At 40.5% G+C, this 21,912-nt stretch overlaps 1 long non-coding RNA gene across 2 annotated transcripts in view; it reads right to left on the bottom strand.

The window, feature by feature from the left end:
- The window catches only part of LOC123963166, a 54,927-nt gene extending 36,600 nt beyond the window's left edge, over positions 1–18,327 (bottom strand). For both annotated transcript variants that reach the window (XR_006823129.1, XR_006823130.1), the window contains exons 1-5: positions 18,059–18,327; positions 17,545–17,635; positions 15,626–15,688; positions 12,779–12,833; positions 10,820–10,921 (exon numbers count right to left, since the gene is read on the bottom strand). This is a non-coding gene — a long non-coding RNA (uncharacterized LOC123963166). The remainder of the gene's footprint in view (positions 1–10,819; positions 10,922–12,778; positions 12,834–15,625; positions 15,689–17,544; positions 17,636–18,058) is intronic.
- Positions 18,328–21,912: the final 3,585 nt, after the last annotated feature.

Genomic DNA, 21,912 nt, shown 5'->3' with positions numbered 1-21,912 from the left:
ACAAAACAAATGGCACAAGGAACCACACTAATGTAACGTGTTTTCACTGAGGGAAATGTGTTTCGGTCCATACTTATTACCAAACAAACTCTAACCTTAACGCAGCCACACAGAGGATTGCAGAGTGATTTAATTATAACCATTCCATGTACAAGTAAATGCATTAATGTAAATTCAGTCAGTGAGATTTTAAAGTCCCTTGCACTGATGATTCTCATGCCAGCTTTGCTTTTATTTTCCTTTTATTTAACTTTGTCCTCTAACACTGGGCTTCATTTAACAGATGTTTATGTGCATGTTTTTATTCAGAAAAATCCAATCAGACAGCAGGGAGCCTATTTGTTAGGACGGGTCACTGTGAGACTGCTCCGTGATTTACACTGTACACAACCTGAAAAGTTTTACTAGGCTATTCACATTTTGTGGCCCTCTGATATCTATGAAGAAAGATTTCCGCTGTATGATGTTTCACTGACCCTTTCATAGTTAAAAAAAATGGACTTGTGCTTTCTGTGCCTGTGATATTACAGCAGTGATTTATTTTCCGCATGCAGCCATCAGTCCGGTCTGGTTACCATCAGCCCAGCTCCAGCCACCTGTGCACAGGCCCTCCTGTATTTACGTTGTGATAATCACAAAGGGGGATCTCAACCAGATTGTGTATCTTATCTACAAAGAGCACTCACTACCGTCCGGATCAAAAGGCTACAAGAGACTCAAACAGATTAAAAACATGGAATGTTGGTACAAGATTTGAAATCGCCATTTCAAAACAGAATCAAAGAGAAAAACAGAAAAGACTGTGGACTTTCGTGGCAGCAGGGACAAAAAAAGAGACTTGATTTTATCCTAGTTTTTGGACAATGTCCTACTGGGCTGCTCAGATCTCGACTGAGTCATTGAGTGCGACCCTCTCCAGCGGCACGCCGGCCTCTGCCAGCTACACAAACAGTGAGAGAGAACATGACATCATCCCTCTATCATCCACTAGATACTCTCAAGGCTCGCAGTTCAGCAGGTTCAAACGCTCGGTGCAGATGGAGGCTCCTGTTCACATGTCGAAGTGTCTTTGAGCAACACACTGAACCCCAAGTTGCTCCAGATGGGCAGGTCAGCCTCAGTGTGCGAGTGTACGAGAGGCAAATAAGTGTTTGTGCCTTAAGGTAAAAAGCGCTTTGTAAATGCAGTCCATTTACCATTATTCCTTGTATTACAGCCAAATTCCCCCGAAGTGCTGGCCTGCTTAACAGACACTGGAAGTCATTACGAGGGGATTATGTTACGGTTAGGTCTGTGGTGGATATTTTTCTGTCCCTATTCCCTGCTCCCAAAAACACATTAAACTGGTGACAGAGACAACAGTTTGACCATGCTGGATGTTGATGTAAAGGGAATACAGTCTCTCTGGGCCATGGCCCTCTGCCGGCATGAGGAGGACGTTCCCTCTTGACCGTGCCCACTGTAACAAGTACGACCAACCCCAGCAGGAGTAAACGGAAATCTCTCTTCCCTCTGGGCGGCCCAGGCAGGAGACATCAATCCTCCCTTGCAATCACCACGTCTACATTCAAACGGATTTCATTACACCCTCGCGACATCACACCCTTCAACAGCTAACATGCGGAAATGATTCTGGATTTTTGTCTCAGTTTAATAAACAGACCTCGACCAAGACTCCAGGTTTGACAGCTGGCAAAGAGCAAACAAGTGTATTGTTTTATTTTAATGGGTCAGTCCTAAAATGAGGTGTCATTATCACGACATAAAACTGTCATGCCCCTGCAGTGCGTTTTTTCAATTTACCTATAATATGAAAAAGAGCAGCTTCTGACAGGAAAAATATAACCTTGTCTAACTGAAGCAGAGTGAAGGCTGGTGGAAGAAGGACAAGGAACATGAGAAAGAAAAAAATAAAAAAAACAGTAGTCCACCATGTGGCCCACTATCTATTCATTGCTCCCGTTTAATTTCTTTTGGGTGCATAATCCTTTCAGTTTCAATAGCAAATTTAACAGTCCCCAAGGCCTAAGCACCAGACTGGTCAATACAAAACCAGACAACTAATTACTGAGCGCACCACGCTCTCCTCTACTCCCTCCCCCTTTCTTCCTCCCCTTTTCTCTCCCTCATTCCTCTCTCTCTCCAGCAGCTGTGGGGTTCATGTACACAAGAGCAGCAGTCAGGCAGTATTAGGTTTCCACTTCCCAGATCTCCCTTAAAAGCCTGTCCCATAATGGCCCTTCAGTCACACAAACACGCATAGGGTTTCATACAAAAAAAAGCACGCCCACATGTGAATATACATTCACATGGGCCATTTTCAAGATTCCTAAAATATAGTTCTGCTTACATGTGTGTTCTAGCTTTTCTATATTTTGGGTTCTAATTGATTTTCCTAACTTTGATGCAAACTCGTTAATTGTTTTGATTTGACTGTTTTCTAGTGGCTAAACAACCCAAAACAACATAAATGTTCATAATATCAGCAGTTAAGCAGTAGCTTTAACAGCGCGTAATTACCATGTAATTGACGCCTTGTTTTCAAGTAATAAATTAGAGCACAACTAGACAGGCTGCTTAGCTAATAAAAAACGCTAAAAGCTGACCTACATCTGAGCACTAAAGTGGTAAGTAGAGCTGAAACGAGTAGTCAATGAATAGATCAACTGATGGACAGAAAATGATTCTGCAAATATTTTGATTATCAATTAATTATTTAAGTCACTTTTCAACAAAACCCCCCCCCCCAAAAAAACATTCCTTGTTTCCTGCCTCTCCTTTGTCAAGATTTGCTGACATTCATGCTGACATCACATTGTAAACTGAGTATCTTTGGATTTTGGACTATTAGGCAGAATGAGAAATGTGAAGACATCACATTGGGATTCAGGGAACTGCGATGCGTACGGACATTTTATGATCCAAATGATGAATCAATTAATAATATAATTATAATATTATTATTAATTATTATCACAATAATTGGCAGATTAAACTATAAGAAAAAGAATCATAGTTGCAGCCCTAGTCGTACTTGTAGGATCTGTTTTTAGAAATCAAATTCAAAAAAGTCACACCTTACAGTAAACCTAATATTGTTTCTTAATTAATGGAAACACATTGTGATCATAGATATACAGACACATAGATAGAATTGAAAAGAAAGTTGGTTATTCATCAGGAGAAAACATAAACGATTAGTCCAAAAAAAACAGTGCTGAATGTATTTTGCATATGGTCTTGATGCATATGCAGTGGGAACCCTCAGCTGACCCTATGACATATGGTACTTGTGGTGTTTTCAGTGTAGATGAGAAAGAACTTATCCTCTGCTTCCCAGGAGTAAATACCCTGGCTGTGACAATGATAACACGGTCATGATAGCATGTTCAGTGCTAACCCAGCCCCATGTTGTGTCGTGTTGTGACTGCTGTCCTATGCTTTACAGCCTTCCTCTATAAACAGGCACACTCTCAAGGCTTTGATCATGACCCAGCGCACACAGCAACTCAGCACAGCCCCTAATTTGCTGATGGGTTTAAAAAATCCCTAAGTTAAGATCACTTTCCTCAAATAATGAGAAGAGTTGCACCCCCCCCGTGACCTGAGTGAAGTGTCCTTTGTCTCACGCCTAATGTTTGCCTTAGCCCATTGTGTTTGCATTATCTAGCACCTCCACCCCTCCATGCAGCACAGCTTTGACGCGACAACCCTGCTGCACCACAGTGGACTGCCCTCAAAGAGGAAATGCTAAATGTATGGAAGGCATTTCCCAGTGTGCCCCTGAGCCCTGTATGGGCTCCCCTTCCCCCCATGGACCCCCCCACCCCCAGCCTTGTGTTTATGTGACCACCGAAAGGCTGAAATGGTTAAAGAAGCCGAGCAGTTTAAAATGGTGTAGTGATTCATGTGGCTAGAAACACTGGGCTCGACAGACACACACATGCATACAACTGATCCCACAAAGGAGTCCTGCACCGCCTTCCCTTGCAAACAAAGAGGACGAGCTCCTGTCAGCTCAGCGACAAGCAGACAAATTGCCTATGATCTCTTGACCCAAGAAACAGGCAACCTTCCAAAAGCAATGGCTCTAAAATTTCCCAAAACAAAATAATTACGTTTGTGTAAATTGGATGCATTAAAGCACAAAGATCAACACTTTTTGAAATAAGGTCTTTAAAAAGCCGAGATGCAGTAGCAAGTTTGATCTTAGCTTCCTTTCACTTATCACAGGGACATTTCAATGGCAGAATTAAAGTTGGCTGGAAGTCGGTGGGGAAAGGGCTAAAAAAAATAAACGTACACTTTCTTTCTTCCCTTTCTTCTTTTCTCTCTGCTTTGTGTCAGTAAGGACAGCTGGATAAGAAATGGATCACTGGTAAAGGGACACACAGTCTCCATCACAGATATGACATCACCCCCTTTATAACCAACCCACTGGGGGCCATTTGTGCTAGAATTCAATGCAGTGTGTAAGAGTGTGTGAGTGTGTGAGTGTTTGTGTGTACATGTGCGTGTGCATGCATGCAAGCTGTAAATTAGTTGTCTTTGCAATAGCTTTTTTTATATCAATAAGTTCAAAGACCAACATGTTGTTCTATTTTTCTTATTCATATGGTAATAATAAGTTTAATAGAATAATTTAGCCATGGTTATCCATTTTTTGCAGAAAACAATGAACTCTAAACATCTGTGTTATTTTCCACTGGCAAGGCCCAAGACTTGGCTCAAGTCATAAATAATTCAATAAAGAATCTGACTTATGATGCATATCATCTGTCATCATTATCTTAGTGTTGAGTGACATCTTGCATCCATCTGTCCTTGATAATATTAATTCATGCTAATGACCCATAATGTCATGACTGTCTATGTTTTGCCATAAAAATGAAGTTTAAGTTGTTTTCATGACTTTATGCCTTCAGTGACAAATCATGGCGTTGGTCACCCTTCTGTCTCAGATCCAAAACTTCAAGGTTGGGTATGTAATTCAAATCTAGGCTACGTCTTTTTCTCAAATTCAGTGAATATCTCCTCAGGTCCGCTACCTGTACTTTTTAGTTCACCAAGACATGCTGTTGTTCTGATCTTAACTACAGTAGCAAGAGAGTCGCAGCAGCAACTGTAGCGACAGTTTGCTAACCCACAACTTAGCTAACGTTAGTTACATTACTTGTTCGCTCTTTATCATGGTATCTGTCATGGGGTTGGACTTCTCCAGAATCGCTCACTCCACCTTGAATGCACAGCTTTAGGGCCCATGTGACTCCAGCTATCACTTACTACTGTCTTCGGATGACAGAAGCTCTAAGATCCATGTGACTCCATTGCCCACAGGGGATGATGAGTGAAAACAATGTCTCTGTCTTTAGAATATCACTTCACGTCTGAATCCATACTTTGGCAGCTCAATGGTGATGCCACAGAAAATGTGTAAAACTGGAGAAGGGCCTTAAGTGATTTAGGCTGCATGTATCCTCTCCCATCCTCTCTGCATACAAAGAGGCTTCCATCCAGGTGGAGTCAGCCACAGCACTGCTCAAAGCTGCGTGGTCTTGAAAACAGAAGCTTGTAAAAGTGTAAACAACTCAATGGGAAAGATTAAATGAATTAGAGAAAGCTGGAGTTCACATTAAAATTGAGTGGGAGTGCATCTCAGAGTTTGGGTACATGCTAGAAGACCAGAGAGTTCTGATTGGGCACAAGGTGAACAAAATCAAGTGCTTATTACACAGTTTTTACAGTACTTACAGTACCTTGTAGAAAAACAAGGAATCCACTTAATTTTTCTTATTTTTCCATTTAATTAACCACAGATACAATACAATATATAGCTCAGTTGACAGGAGGACAATCTTCTCAAGAAACATGATGTTGTGATCTTTGATCAACTGCTGCTTTACACAGAGCTACTCTCAATGATTTAAACCACAGGAGATGATTCAAGCTCTGAGCAGAATAAACCCAGCATGTAATGGCTTAACATGTTGATAAACTGTGACAATAACGGTTGCATACACAGGATGAGGCTTCTCCTGTCTCATGAAGGACAAATTTGGCCATCTATTTTAATAACGTTTGCCATCCAAATTTGGGATGTATAATAATAATCATATGACTGATCATGCTTTTTGCAGGATGTTGCTAGAATCCCGGAGGAGCAACCATCCAAGCTGGATCAACAACCTGAAGAGGTCTGTCTGAGAAAGTAATGATTGTCGGAGCACTGAGAGACAAGTGTGCTGGGACAAGACGCATCAGTCAGGACCCTGTTTTCTTGGCCTTCAGGGTTATGAACTCCTTGGGCTGCATGAACAGTTGCATTGTTGGAGCAGTTCTTTTCACTATTCACATCATATTCCTTCCTGGAATAGCATGGATTCACAGTCACACACTGTATGCCCACATTAGTCAAACTCAACCAGAGGCCCATGCCTTCTAAAGAGGTAACTTGTGCCTGCCAATGGTCAGTGAGGAACTGAGGTGTCTCATTAAGGGTACTTCCCATTTTCTTCACATTCACAGCAGAAATAGCTTCCCAGATAGAATTCAGTGGTGGACCTGAAGGTCTGATGTTTGTTACTCAAAATATGTTATTGTTCAAAATGTAAAAACTTGCCAGGGTTTTCTGCCTAAATACTTCTGTGTGTGACAGAAAGTGATGTGGAAATAAGGGGACAGGCAAACAGTGTTGTCACTCATTGCGTTTACATGCACTTTAGTGATTTGATCACAACCCGAGTAAGGCAATACTGAGATTATTGTGAATGTCATACAAACATCTTAACAAAGTTATCTTACTTGCATTAAGGTTGTAATCGGAGAAAGCACAACTCGATTTGTAGAGATGGCTAACCCATCGATCTTTCAAATGGCTCTCGACATGTATACACCAGATAGCTTGGTTTCTGTCTGTGTTATGATTTTGCACATGTGCCACAAAAGTGACGGAGAGAACCAGGTGCAAAACGGTGTCTTTCAAGAAAGAGCCACCAGGCGAGCAGCCTTGAATTACAGCTCGGTAATAAAATGGTAATAGTGGCGTAGAAGTTTAATAAGGAAGAGGTAATAGTTAAGCAATACCACCAAGCAATACCAAGCAAGTAATAACCAGGTATTAGCTTGGTGTTAACAATGGGTATATCTAGGTAATATTAGACTGACATTTACGTCAGCCATAAACAAAGGGTAATAATGGGGAAACACATTGAAATATAACATCTAAACATATAATTTCTACAGTATTACCTTGAAACAAAAGGGAATGTTTGGAACATAAAAGGATGAATTTCAGCACTATAATATGGTAATTACCAACATTTGAATTTTCATGCGATTTTGAAGGCATTACACTGTTGGTAGCCCATAATATTGTGAAAACGTCAAACTATATCACCTTTTTATTATCAGGTTATTACCCAATTAATGTCACGTTATTACCATTTTAATCCCTATATTGCGCCATTATTGGCCTCTTATCACATATACATTTCAGTCTAATTTTACCCAAATATATCTTTTGTTAATACCAAGCTATTGCATGGTTATTACTTGGTAATTATAAGGTATTACTGACTTATTACTGCTTTATCATAAAACTATTACTATACTATTACCATGGCAGTACTGCGCTGTAAAGCAAAGTGCAACTAAACATGCCTTTTGAGTCAACAGCAAATGTATTTCCAAATGCAGGAACCACTGCATTTACGAGAAGTTGTTTCCATACAGGCCTTCACAGATCATTATAGATGTTATGAACTATCAAACCACTCATATAGAGCAGGAAGTGGTACAGATGTGTCCCTATTAAAATCATGGTAAATATTACATGAAGTACATTGTGGCACTATTAACATGCTCTCTGAACGAGGAAACATGTCCTTGGAAGGAATGCTAAATGGTAAAGCCACAATTTCTCTCTTGGTCGAGTAGCAGAAAAGGAAACACCTACTATTTCCTGAAGCAGTCAGATGCTGCCTGCTTTCTGAGTTTCTGTTTTCATCCTGAATAGCACCTCTGTCATTCACATGGCAGCAGCAGGCTAACAACTAATAAATCACTGCTACTAAGCCACTAAGTGAGCTTTTCCTTTCACTGCTTGCAAACAACAACCAGGCTAATTTATAACCAGAGGAGGCATGAGGGAGAGGCTAAAATTGGCTGTGGAGGTCAGGCAGGTTATCTGACGACACGTCTTCACCTGGCACAAAGGACAATAAACAACTGAAATCATCTGCAGACATACACCAGATGAGCGCTATTTATAAAAACATGAAATACCTCCCAGATTTAAATAATCCAGTCTCCTTGATGACAGGATGAACTGTACCATACCAACTGATTCAACAGCTACCCACAAAACAAATTTTTGACTGATCACATTTTAACTCACCTAAATAGTGTTTTTATTAAGACTCAGAATTTACTTTTTCAGTTAACAATTGTGCTTTATGATTTATAGAAATGGAATGCATTGAGTCCAACTGCAACAACAAGAAGACTAAGAAGAGCAAATTCAGGTTCTCTAAAAACATTACATGACACAAAAAACTCCCTTAAACTCCCTTAAATGAGGGATGAGTAAAGCGTTTTGAACTGAAAAAAATTGTTATCGACTTCTTTTCCCTGATCAAAGCACAGAAAGCTTTGGGATGGCAGATTACACAAATATGTTCCTGAATTCATTTTTAAAGCTTTAGATTAGATTTGTTCAAGTGCCTATGAGAGAAAAGACTTGAAACTGAAATAAAAAGCTCTTGATCAACAAGAAAGTCATCCACAGTGCTGAGCAGGCAATTTATGTTTCTATATTTTGTCTCACGGTGGAAGCTGAAGCAGTAGCCAGCTCAACCAGGAATGTAACTTTTTAACAGTAACTTCATCAGTCCTCATTAAGAAGGTGTGCAGAGCTGCTTCATTAGATTTTGACCCACATGCCCAAAATAGAGAACTAGATTCTGCAGCAGAAACAGTTTGTGTGTATTTATAAAAGAGCACTAGTAGAGACTTCCCCGCACAATATAAGTTAAACGACATTGTGCTGCACAGAGAGCAGACCAAAAGTAAATTCATACAGGCACAACTAAACTCAAAATTTTTTCCTTCCCTCTAAATGCCACCTTTCACAGGAGAAATAAGACCATCAATGCCGGTCGAGACGTTTCATTCCCATGTTAGTGCGATGTCTAATGAAGGGAGGGAGCGAGGGAGGCACAGAGCGAGTCAGTCAGAGACGGGTTCTGCTTTCCTCAAAGGGACGAGGGAGTGAGGTCAAAACCCCAAACTGCCAATGAACCATCAAGGTGAGACACATAAATCACAGCTCTCAAGTTCAAACAGCTTCCTAAAAGGAGTTCACTCACTCACTTACTCAGCTCAGCTCGTTTCCCAGACCTACGCACACCAGTTCTCTCTGGCTGCATATTTGTTAAAGATTATTCATAGAGTTTCACATTTAATACCACTGAGTTATACAGAACATTTGCCTCTTATACAAGTGTATTTGAATTTTAAAAAATTATATTTTATGTTAAAAAAATTTGTGAGATTAAGTAAATTTGTTAGGGGGTTAGACCGTTCAGTTACTTAAACATGTTGTTTTCTATTGTCCAGTTTTATCAGGCAATGATCTGTGTGTACAGACCTGATAAAAATATTATCGTTATAAAAGGTATAAGGTAACAATATTAAATCTATATCATTAATTATGTGGTGAAATTAAATCTATGGGGAATGGTACTTGCAGTAATTCCTCATGACCAACATTAATGTAAATTCTACCATAATATATACCTCCTGGCCTTGCATATAGCTTTAACAGCTATATGCAAGGCCAGGAAGTATCCCGTCATCAACCTAATAGAATTATTCAGTCAGCCTGCAGTAACGCATTCATTTGCACTGGCAGCAACATCTACCATGACCTGTTTCAAAATTCTACGGAGATGAACCAACTGCTAATAATCTGCAAGCATCCTTTCAATAGCACTATCCACAAAATCTGGTTTCATGAAGCATTGTATCCTGGGCTGATAAAATGTGAAAAGTGGCTTAGTCTACAAGAGACACTGTAAACTTTGGATTTTTAAGTTTGTATGATTTCTTTATCAAAAACAGGTTAGCTGTGCATTTCCCATCTTTGAGAGTAATTTTCTGCATGTATTGTATCATTTCTGAAGAGAAATTCCATTTAAAATATCTAATGAAAGAGAGAGGCCTAGCAGCTTTGTCAGATGGGTATGGTGTGTCAAAACATCGATGCCCATTGTCTCAATACTGCACTCACCCCAGACTTAAAAATTCCAAGCTCATGGAAAAGTGAAACCACTGAACAACTGATCAGTTTCATCACTTAAACAAATAGCCTCCACTACAAACCTCCTACCAGCCAGCTGAAACATGCTGCCGTTTCCAGGTTTTGAGGCAAGCCCAAACACAATGTCATACTAAAAAAGTTTTCAGAGCCATTGTGCTGCCTGGACCGAGTGCCATTCTCTTTGACCCCTCCAAATTCCCTTCCCCCAGTCGGCCTCCTCTCCACCTCCTTTCATGCTCTACCTTGACCCTAAAAACTTGGTACAGATTTAAATGCACAAAGCCCGTCTTATTACTAGAGCTCACAAATGAACTGTAACAATGAAACATAAGCTTGGACATATTAAAGGAAGTGGAAGCAAAATCTGCAGTCCAACAAAAAAAGAAAAAAATTGGCGACATATGAACCAAACACAGTGCTGAGAATTTAGGCATATAGATATTCTTGAGGAGTGCAGAACTTCCAAAAAGTGCTAAGAAAGAGAAAGAGAGAAGCACCTACCACGTAGATCCCGACATCCGAGCCCAAGAATGACAGATTCCTCTCTTGTCTATCTCCGATCCACTTCCATTTTTCTGAGCTCCCATATGGCACCCCCCACCCCTCCGAGAGGCAGAAAGCAGAGAGAGTGCAGCAGAGGGAGAGTCAAACACACAGGGAGAGAGAGAGTGCATGTGTGTGTGTGGAGGGGGGGGGGGGGGCGGGCGGCATTAGTCCTTGTGTGGCGATGGAGGGGACTGTTGCAGCTGTGCAACCCCGTCAGTATCTCCCCAGATCCAGTCCTTTCCTCTATGTGTGTCTGCAGCACCGCGGAAAAAGGCAACGGAAACAAAGTGATCCTCTTACACACAGCCCAGAGAAAGAGACAGCGAGACAAACAGGGAGAGGGCGAGGGAGGGAGAATAACAGAGAAAGAGAGAGAGAGAGAAACAGACAGAGGGGACGGCAGGCAAAGAAACAAGTGAGCTAGTTAGAAGGCCGAGGCAGCTGGAGAATAGCAGGTTCAAGTTTTCAGCGTTTCCTTTACTGTGTCGTAGAACTCTGTTGGCCGAGTGGGAGGGAACAAGCGGGAGCTTAGGAAATAGTGCATAATACCTTCCAGCTTCTTTCTACCCCCACTTCTCCCTCCCTCTCACTCTTTCTCTCTGTCTCTCTCCCTGGTAATAAGCCTGGTTGCAACAACCCCCTCCTCCGGGCGCTGGAATGCAAGGCAAGAGTTTCAAGAGGCCCAGTTAGACATCCCTCAGAGTCACTGCACCTTGACCCCGGGTCAGACGGTGTGTGTGTGTGTGTGTGTGTGTGTGTGTGTGTGTGTGTGTGTGTGCGTGCGCGTGTGTGTGTGTGTGTGTGAGTGTTGGGGAGCTTAGTTGTCTGTGTATACTTAAATGTGTGGGGCCATTTTTGCCTCACGAGATCACATAACTGTACCCAGACAGCCACTTGACAGAGATAATACTGCCGGACATTTACACCGCTGTAGTATGTCACAATCAATGTAACACTGACTGGTGTTACATGCACACAATAGCTGCCTTCACGCCGTAGGAGTAATTGTATTAAGCTGTTTTATATGTGGAAAGAATATTACATTACTAACCCTTATTCTTCTCATTTTGAATTTGATTTCTCTGTCTCTTAGTGGTTTTAGTTTATTCAATTTAGTGTGGTTTTCTTAATCAGATGTTTGATTGCCTGAATTTGAAGATTCACATGTATGTGTGCCACAATACTGGAGACTCAGAGGCAGTTTGCAGTGCTTGTCACATCGTAGAAGCAATGTGCTGCCTTGTTTTATTTACATCTGTATTTTCTAAATCTTAATTCTTCTTGTAGAAAATTAGCTACACAACATAAACATCACGAAGGACAATACTGATATAAATGGACAGAAGGAAGACATTGCTAACATCACCTAACACTTATGTCTTAAGACTGGACTTGGTTTTGTTTGGATACTCTGCTGAAACAAAGTTTTTAAATCCCTCCAATCAGGCAGGTTTGCGTCATTTGAATCAGAGAAACTGGTACTGTCTGCCATTCAGGGCCCAGTATTGTGGCTCTCCTGCATGTAAAAACCTATTCTTCAAATTCATTCAAGTGTCCCAGCTAATACGGGTCCCTCCTGCCCTCTCTCTCTCTCTCTGTCTCCGTCTGGCTCTCTTTTATTCCCTCACACACAAACATCAGTACAAACCTTTTAGCAAAGGAAATCATGTTCAAAAGTTATACTGAGGTAAAAACATTACATTATTATTTTATATTATTATTATATATTATCTATCTATCTATCAATCTATATATATATATATTATAAGTATTTCTAACTTCAAAATGTAACAGTAGGCATTTACAGATTACTGAAATACTTCATGCATTCATGTAACAAAAATCCCAAAACCCTCTCACATACACACATACACAGCTCAATGATATGATAAAGCAAAAGACCAGATCACTTACCAGTTTGAAATTCATATTTCTGCCTCAGCTCCCAGGTCAGGCCTGAAGGATGAATCTGTAATAATAAACATTAAGCATATAACTTCCAGGACCCAGCTGTGCTTATATCATAAGGGGGTTATAGAGCCCACACAAAAGAGGATACCTTACCCAACTGGACACGCAAATTTCGTTTCATTGATTGGAATCTGTTTCTATATATGTGTTTTAGTATTTAAATAATACAAAACGCCATAATTTCAAGTAAGAGTAGGCTATGGCTTGCACTTTTTTATTTGCTACATTTGTTGAGTCAGAGATTGTAAAAACATATCAAACATATATTTTCATGTTTTTACCCCTTTTAGGGCAATAATGACTACTTTAAAAATGTAGGCAGGAAAAGAATGAAAAGAATGATGAATGTTCAGACCTGTTAATAAGGATGCTACATTGTTGAGCACCATCAAAATGTGTACAATACGGTCCAGTTCTACACAGAAAACTCCATTCTTATCAAATCACTGATATCTAATAGTAATTAATGCATTCTTGACCAATAATAATTAACTGGGATATTCTGGGTCACATGTTCAGCTTTGGTGGATCTCCCGCACTAGCTTTTAAAAGTTAAATGAGAAGCCATGTTCGGACCCACAGCTGGCACAAGTGATAAGTGGAAGGCCTCAGGGTTACATCTTGGGCCCCATTCTGTCCTGACTTTAGCTGCTTCCTCCAGGTTATTTTTATTCACAAAAAAGCATGTTTTTTCCAGTATTGTTCTGTAGACAGCCACTTCTGTTCACCTATAACTAAAATTGACAGCCATGGACCATGGGCACTGAATGAATGGTCAGATTATCATACCTATATTAAACAAGAACAAAGCTCTCCGTTCTTTTCTATTAAGTGGCAATGGAATGTTCACTACCAGATGGAAACATCGTAGAGTGTACATTTATTGGAAATCTAAAGGGGGAAAAAACATCAAAACATCTCTTATTATTAATGAAAGCTACTAGTTCCTTTGAATTTGAAACTCAAACAGGCTGGCTTATTAGTCGAACCATTCACAACACCTTCAGTATTTAGTTCCTGACTTTTCAGCATGGAAACATTTCACAACTTGGCCAGTAAACAGTGTGTGCAAATCCTCTGCGCCACTTCAAAAACTAAAATGCTGTGGCCCCTGACCACAACAGTAGAGTTCATGCTATTTCTATCATCACTATTTCACCTTCACAGATTAACTTTACCTTATTGTTATACAAATCAGGTCTATTTCACTGGAACTGCATCGCAAGTAAACAGTTCAGTTCCAAGTTGACCTCCTGTCAGTTATGGGTCTTTTTCACAGCCGAAATGTTGACATGTCAAAGCTGGAAAGCTCAGGGTTGATTAAAAACATTAATGATGGTTACATTCCATTTGGCTGTTCCTTAGTTCTTAAGCTTATTCCTGTGAATTATGGGCACGACTCTGGTTATTCCCCCGCGACCCTGTACACAGGATAAGCGATTGACGATGGATGGATGGATGGGCTTTCTTCCCTTTTCTGTTGTTTTGGGGGGAATAAATGATCCAGGAAGACAAGCTGTCACACCTTAATTGGGATAATGTGATCATACTAGAGTTAGCTTGATAAACTGGCGAGGCCTATATACTGGCCAAAATTAGCTTAATGCAGATATATTGTTATTTGTATGTCGGCCAATGAGCAACAAGAAATTGCAGTCAGTGAGTGAAGTGATCACCAAGTTTGTCTACCAAAGAGCAAGCCAATTTTTCAACTTTAAAATGTCTAGAAAATAACTTCACAGGGATGTGAGGACGATGGCTCTGTTCTATTCAAGGGTCCCAGTAAGCCGTGACAGTGTGACGATGAGCCAGCATGCACAAAACCTGGACCATGAAACTGAAGCAGCTGAATGGAAATCAGCCATCATTTATCATTTGCACCTGTGTTTGTTTCAATGTGAGATGTCAAAATGTCTTCTGTGAAAAAACATGCATTTTCTTTCTTTCCGGTTCTTACTCAATGGAACATTCAGACATCAGAAAAAACATAAATATTATTAGCTATACACGTGCTTATCCTGTTATGACAAGTCAAAATGTCTGCTGCAAAAATAATCAATTAATATCAACCAACATAGCATCAAGGATAAATTTGGGTCAGATTTCTAAGTTGTTTTAAATTGTCTCTAATTTAAATAAATTCAATAGGCTGACTTTAACCTAGCCTAATGTTACAGGTTTGAAATTCAGGACCCTTTACAATTCAATATTTCCACAAATTGTTAAAATTATTGTTTTGTAAACTAGCGTACATTGTTGTAACTGTAACAAGTCTTTCTCATCACCCTCACAAGCCTTTTACAGTATCTACAGCATCAGCTGTAATTTAAACTTGCTGTCAGTGAGCACATCAAATAAGACTATAAGACTAAAAACTATTTAAAGGTTTAAGAGCTGAGCTGGGTTGGAAGTTGTACACATTTTTCCATCAACAAAAGTACCCTAAGCTTTATGTATAATAACTTTATGTGACCAGATCTAATCCTAGTTAAACTAGATATTCTTGAAAAAATATTTCTAGAGTTATCTCTTTAAAGCATATCTCCTCACTTTCATTCTGTTGAGTCCGCTTAAGATGAATCTGCTTCAGCCCTGTAACTTGAAAACTGGTGAATATGACTTTAAAAGGTCTGGGCAGTGAGGGCTAGGCTTGAGGTACAGCAGATGTGCAATGAGGTTTTCATAAAAATGGACTCGCCTTCCGATTCTTACTCTTCTTTTAACACTGCATGCAGCCTAGATGCATCTCAAGCCTGCTGCTGCCCTCCGCAGGTAAAAATACACACATACCTGTTCAGTTACTGGTTGGTCGTAGCCAGATTTGAGAATATGTTCTCCTCTTGACCTAGGCATCTGTTATAAAAAAAAGTAATAAACAGTTTCAGTCCTGGTTACATGCAACAAATGTTTGTGTTTTGGGGATAACTGAAGTTTTGGGGAGTAAGCAGGCATAGGTGGTGTTACATTAGCAGGATAGGAATTAGCATGAATTGCATGAATTTGCACTCATGCTTGACGTCTCATTGTTTTTAACCTGACCTTCCTGGGATTCAGCACGATAGAAGATAAAGGATGTGCTTATTTTCCAGAGAAAGAAAGGCATTTTAATTATCATTATCTTTTTATGTAGAACATATTTCCTGTGGTTTGCACTGTCGCCTCACAGCACGAAGGTTGTTAGTTCAAACCCCGGTTGCCCCGGCCTTTCTGTGTGGAGTTTGCATGTTCTCCCCGTATCTGCGTAGGTTCTCCCCGGGTGCTCTGGCTTCCTCCCACTGTCCAAAGACATGCAGGCTAGGTTAATTGCTGTCTCTAAAATTGTCCTTAGGTGTGCGTGTGAGTGGTTGTTGGTCCATGTGTGGCCCTGCGATGGACTGGTGACCTGTCCAGGGTGTACCCTGCCTTTCGCCCGATGTCAGCTGGGACTGGATCCAGCCCCCCGTGACCCTGTACGCAGGATAAGCGGTTGACGATGGATGGATGGATATTTCCTGTGCTAAAAGGTCTCACGGCATCTGTTTCTGTGATTGTCAATGTTTGACGCCACCACTGTTAAGATTTCACAGCAGATTACTGATCTTCAACCTTTGACAGCCCTCCTGCTCTTTATGGGAAAGTTACGTGTTTTAATATGACATGCCCAGCAAGGCTACACTCTATAATACTATAAACAGACTGTGTGGACACAAAGAGACTGAGTATCAGGGAGTCTGGATTCATTGCAATGTCAAGACACATCATCATACTGAGTGAGTATGCAGCATGTCAACTGTCAAGTCAAAGCTATGAAGAAACACCCAATACCACAATACCATGATACAGCAGAGATACACAAGACTTGCCAATATCACAGGCTCTTGATTTTTCTACACAGACTGAAGGGGGTGAAAAAGATCATTTGAAAGAATGGCATCATGTGCACACATTTATCTGGATTCTAGCTCCTTAGTTACTTCATGAGCAGTGGTCACTTTGAATTAGTCAAATGTAAGCAGCAATGACTGCAATGTAAACATAACACTTTTGAACATATTCAATTTCACTGAGGGAATCAAACTGGTCACAGTCAGATTAAAAGGCGATTCCCAGTACTTAAGGTTACCACTTTAAGTAGCGGTCACTCCAAGTAAACAGGCTATGACAGCTCCTTCGGTAATCTGTGTTGTTCCAATCACTCTCAAAAGTGTATTTTCCATAATTGAAACACTATTACATGGATTTCTGTGGCCTAAGAGGAGTCATCGATATGACATGAAGTGGACAAAAACACAAGGGAATTATTGGGAATTGTTATAAACAAATCACATCGGCTTGACACAGTTAAAAATGCCAGTCAGAGTTTCTATAACTCTATAATTTGTCAGAACACTGAATTAAGACAGAAATACAAAAAGGAAAAACAAAGAAAACATTAATTGCCAGTGTCTCTAAGCTGTAGCATTAATATACTATCCACTTCTTCATTCTGTCATTTAATATATGAAAGAAGCCAATAGCTACTCTAGCCTCAAGAGATGGAGGTTATTATAAAATAGAACATTCATGACGTTGTTCATCAGCAGGAGAGCGGAAGCCCCAGTGTTTCTTCTGTCTGATTAGTCTTTAAAAAATCCTTCTTTAGGTGATGAGAAATCCAATGAAAGGCTCAGAATAAAGCTGGCGAATGGCAGAAAGACGAAGGAAGGCTAAATGAAACTGACTGGACTCACCCTTTGGTTTCCTCTGTTGTTAGTGGGATGTCAGCTCCAAATGTAAACTGTGTTGGCGGAGGCAGCAATTTTCCTGTCAACCTGCCTTTTTCTTTACAAAATGAATGTTTCACTTGTACAACTGACTGTAACCTTGAGGTGTAACACGGTTTAAAGTAATTTGCACCTAATGAATGGTGTAAACTAATAACATTAGCTTACTGACATTGACAAGCTTTAACCTTTTCACACCCCTTTCTACGAATTTAACTGTAGCATCATTTAACCAAATGAGAGAACAGTGAGACAGCTTAGCGTTAGCTAGCTTACTGATGTTAGCTTCTATAGGTAAGATAATGCCAGTTAATTAGTTAGAGCCTTTTATATACAGTCTATGGTTAGAGCCAAATAAGTCAATTTAACAAAACTTGTATTTTGATATAACATTAACTAGCCTAACGTTAGTAAAATCACTGTCAATTAAGCAAACCTACAACAGACTAACCACTGACAAACTGTCATATAATTCGCCTACCTTATGCAAGGAAATGAGCTTGGAACACAGTGGATTATAGGGGAGTTTGTGGGGAAAATATTCAAAACAATATCACATATCTGTCTTCTTTTTTTTGAGGCTGACATAAACAAACTCATTCAAACAAGGCCTCCTGCATGTCTACCAAGCTTCAAGGTTAAAGCCGCAGCTTGGTTTTCATCCCCTGCCTTTAAATTCCTGACTATTCTGCTGTTTTGTTCTGTTATTTTTCATGGCTCCATCTCACAGTTGCCAGTGAGGCATTATAGTAGACAGATGTCAGTATGGGAATGTTTAGAATTAGTTTTAAATCTAGGTCATCATTTACCAACTGCTTGTTTGTGCCCCATGTGAAACGTCGTTCACTTATTTAAAGTTACGTCACGTGACTACTTACTACGGTACCTACCTGCAGGCCTGCCTTACTAACAGTTTGTGACGGAGGAGATGCCGAGGGGCGTGAGAAAGCGTCTGTATATGACAGCGGGTTGGAATAGTAAACAGGCGCTGCAATTTTCATAGTGACACAGACATGCAGACAGGTCTGACTACACTGGCCACTATGGCAGTAGGATGTTCTCAGCTTTTGATAGGTTTGTATATAATTTGGTATGCACGCCTTAAATTGGGCTCTTGGCAGTGTCTGTGAATTCCAATTTTAGTTTTAAGCAGCCTGTCACCGATGTTTGCATCAGTGACCGTAGTAAAATATAGCTGTAATTTCCACAGTGATTCTGAAATTGATGGTTTTGCTAAATACTTTACGTAGGCTTGTTTTTAACATAAGGAATTGAGGGAACTGCAGCAGAGTACAGTGACAGAGAACCGTTTTATGTTTTAACCTGGATGAAATATTAAGATGTTGCTTTGTTTTTTTTATTTTATTTTTTGAAATAAGAAAAAAATCTAATAAAAATGAGGGAATTCAATAATACAGCTTAAAAGTATTTCTGTTTGAAAAGGGGAACAATGTGTAACATAGACCGCCTACAGGATTCAAACAAGGGACACTGCAGGAATGTGGTATGTGTCCCTGACCACTGGTCCAACAGGATACTCCTCCAGCCTTTTGTCCTGCTCCCTTTGAGACTTAGTTTAACTATATAGGCCTACTTGCTGTTGATGCTCGTTAACCATCTTAAGAATATGGATTTTGATTGAAGTTAAACCTTTTGGGGAATTGTAATCATTAACACCCTGGTTATTTTGTTAGTTTCCAAACATTGTCTGTCATGAAAATCAGTCTGTTTAGAATCTCCTATAATTAATACATGTTGGCTTGGCAGCTATCACAACCAGCATCAGTCATAGAGACAACTTCTTCGTAGCTACTGCCAACTTCAAGTTTACTGTCACATGCATTAGTCAAACTGTCGATACAAAGAAAGGTTCTTTGAGGACAACCTCATAAATACCTTTAACACCGCTTATTCCCTCCTCCTGCCAAACAGCCGGAGGGTTCTAAATAAAACTAGATATGCCAAGTGAGCTGGCAGGAGGAACAATGCTCTTAGTGAGTTCCTCAGTGATCTGGGCCACGAGGTGGGGGAAGGAGGGCAAATTAAAGAAGAAAACTGTGGGCTGAAAGGGCTTAAGGTATAATGATTTATGGCCTTGGGTTTCAGTGAATGTTTCTTCACATATTAAATGCATCAGCCAGTACACTCTTTTTGCTGATTGTGACTTTGCCTAAATGGGAAATTTAATGCTGAATGTCTGGAGTGCTTTTCGTGGGAGTGCTTTTGGTCCTGCTTCGTTTCCTTCACCCTGTGTTTATGACTTCATTTCTTATTGGCTGCTTCTGAAAGAAACATATTCAATAGCACTAAAGAGTTACCTCATCAACACTAATTAAGAACTTATTATGAGAGATTAACCAGAGGCAATAATGCATTTTATTGCGTATGTAAATCCACACTAATTACTGTCATTATACAAAAACTACCACTATTTTAAGTTGTTCATTTTCTCCAAAAATCATAAAATAACATTTTAGGAATACAGCTGCAGATTTTCGCATACCGCTTTTCAATTATTTTATCTCAACCCAACCCTCATGTCTTGCTGGTTTTAGCAGTATATCACGAGTGACTCTGCCTCTCTCATCAACCACCTCATTTGTGGTACTATTTTTATTAAACAGCCTTCTTTTGGCTGGTGGACAAAGTGTTTACTGCTTTGTCAGTGTCAAAGATGTCTTTCTCGTTCTTAGGCTTGTTTGTATCTGTCCTGATAGTGTCACTCTATTTAGATCAGACAAAAATAAATGTATCACTATATTTTCATCACTGGTCGTATAAAGAGCTACAGCAGCTTAGGGTCCGCTGTTCCTTGTGACCATCTTGTGATGTCATCGCTTCATGCTGTTGCAGGCTTATCAGGGCAAACACATGTTGGGTCCTTTCCACATGTGCTGATTGAATGCAGATCACGAACGCAGCGCCACACTGTGCATTTGAAAAGGAGACTGGTGGCACTTTATGCTTTTTCAGAAAACAATCCAGGAGTCCCCGTGTCTGTGATTAGAGAGAACACATAGAGCACAAGGAGTAGAGAGAGGGAGGGATGGTCAAGTAAGAGGTGACCTCGCTGCCTTTTTGCCCCATTGTCTTCAAATTCGCCTAAAGACAGAGTGCTGGAAACAGAGCTCTCTGAGCTGACTCTCCTCACTTTCATTCTGTTGACTCATGAAAGTCAGCAAGGCAAGAAAATGAGTTTAAACAATCAAAAGCAAGTGACAGAAAGCACGCTCAGTGTTGAGGTCGGGGTTAACTCAAAAAGAGTTGAGGTAAAGTGCACACAGCCTGCTGCCTACAGTGGGATGCTTATTTCCTAGGCGACCGAGCCAACCGCAGTAACGTATCCAATCCCACAAGAAAAGATTCATGCTCAACATCACTCATTAACACAAGATGTTGATTAGCGTTGCCCTCGCTGGCGGCCCAAAGGAGCAGATCTCAGCAGTTTGGTGGCGGCTGCTGGGCTTCCAGTAATGAAGCAGTCAGGCAGCCACCTGACCTTTTGTGTGTCCACCAATGGAAGTCTTGTTTAGCCCAACTGCGTCTCCATGGAAGTGGCACCTTGAGAGGCTCCCCCTCCTCACCTCAGAACACTTGTCCCACCAAGTTTCTCATCCCATCCCGGGTTGAGGCAGTAGCTGCTGTGAAACACCAGCCGCTGGCACAGAGCCCAGATGGCATTTTTCTCCCTGCACAACTTTTATCTGACCATAAAACACAGCCCAACAAGGGCAGGACACTCAGAGAGCCCCATTAATGGGAAGCAATCTACCATCAGCTATTCTCAAACCTGACTATAAAGAGGTGCTTGTTAATTGATATTCAGTTCAAAGGGGATTAAAGACCCACATGAACAAAGATGTGAAATATGTGTTCAGAATGGCTATGTGAAGAATGCCCTCCACTGCTTTCTATTCATGCGGCGGCTGCAAATTGCCAGCAGTGTGAACTCGGAACGGTTTGTTCTCTGAGCAGCTTTTGCCTGAATCAGTCACCGCAGCTGCAGAAGGCTGAGCTCCCGCCGCACACACTGAGGCCTATACTTTTTTGCACATTTCTAAAGTTCTTTGACAAACACAAAATGCTGACTCAACTGAAAGGTGAGTCATTTAACTGTGGAGGGGAAGAAAAGATAGTGTAACGTTTATTAGCTGCAAAGTTGAAATCACCTGCTGCCATCTATCGGCTACAAATACTTCACTGACACAGCTCACTGCTGTTGCACCATTTGTGTTGGGAGTGCATGATGCTACCTGCCTGGTGTTTCAGCTTAGGAATTAACAAAGATGTTAGTCATATCATTCCAATGTGCCTTCCCATAGGCTATGTCAAATT

Source organism: Micropterus dolomieu, linkage group LG23 (assembly GCF_021292245.1).
Source record: "Micropterus dolomieu isolate WLL.071019.BEF.003 ecotype Adirondacks linkage group LG23, ASM2129224v1, whole genome shotgun sequence".
Taxonomy (NCBI): Eukaryota; Metazoa; Chordata; class Actinopteri; order Centrarchiformes; family Centrarchidae; genus Micropterus; species Micropterus dolomieu.
The sequence above is the reverse complement of the archived record's forward strand: the minus strand, read 5'-3'. Positions and strand labels throughout refer to the sequence as shown.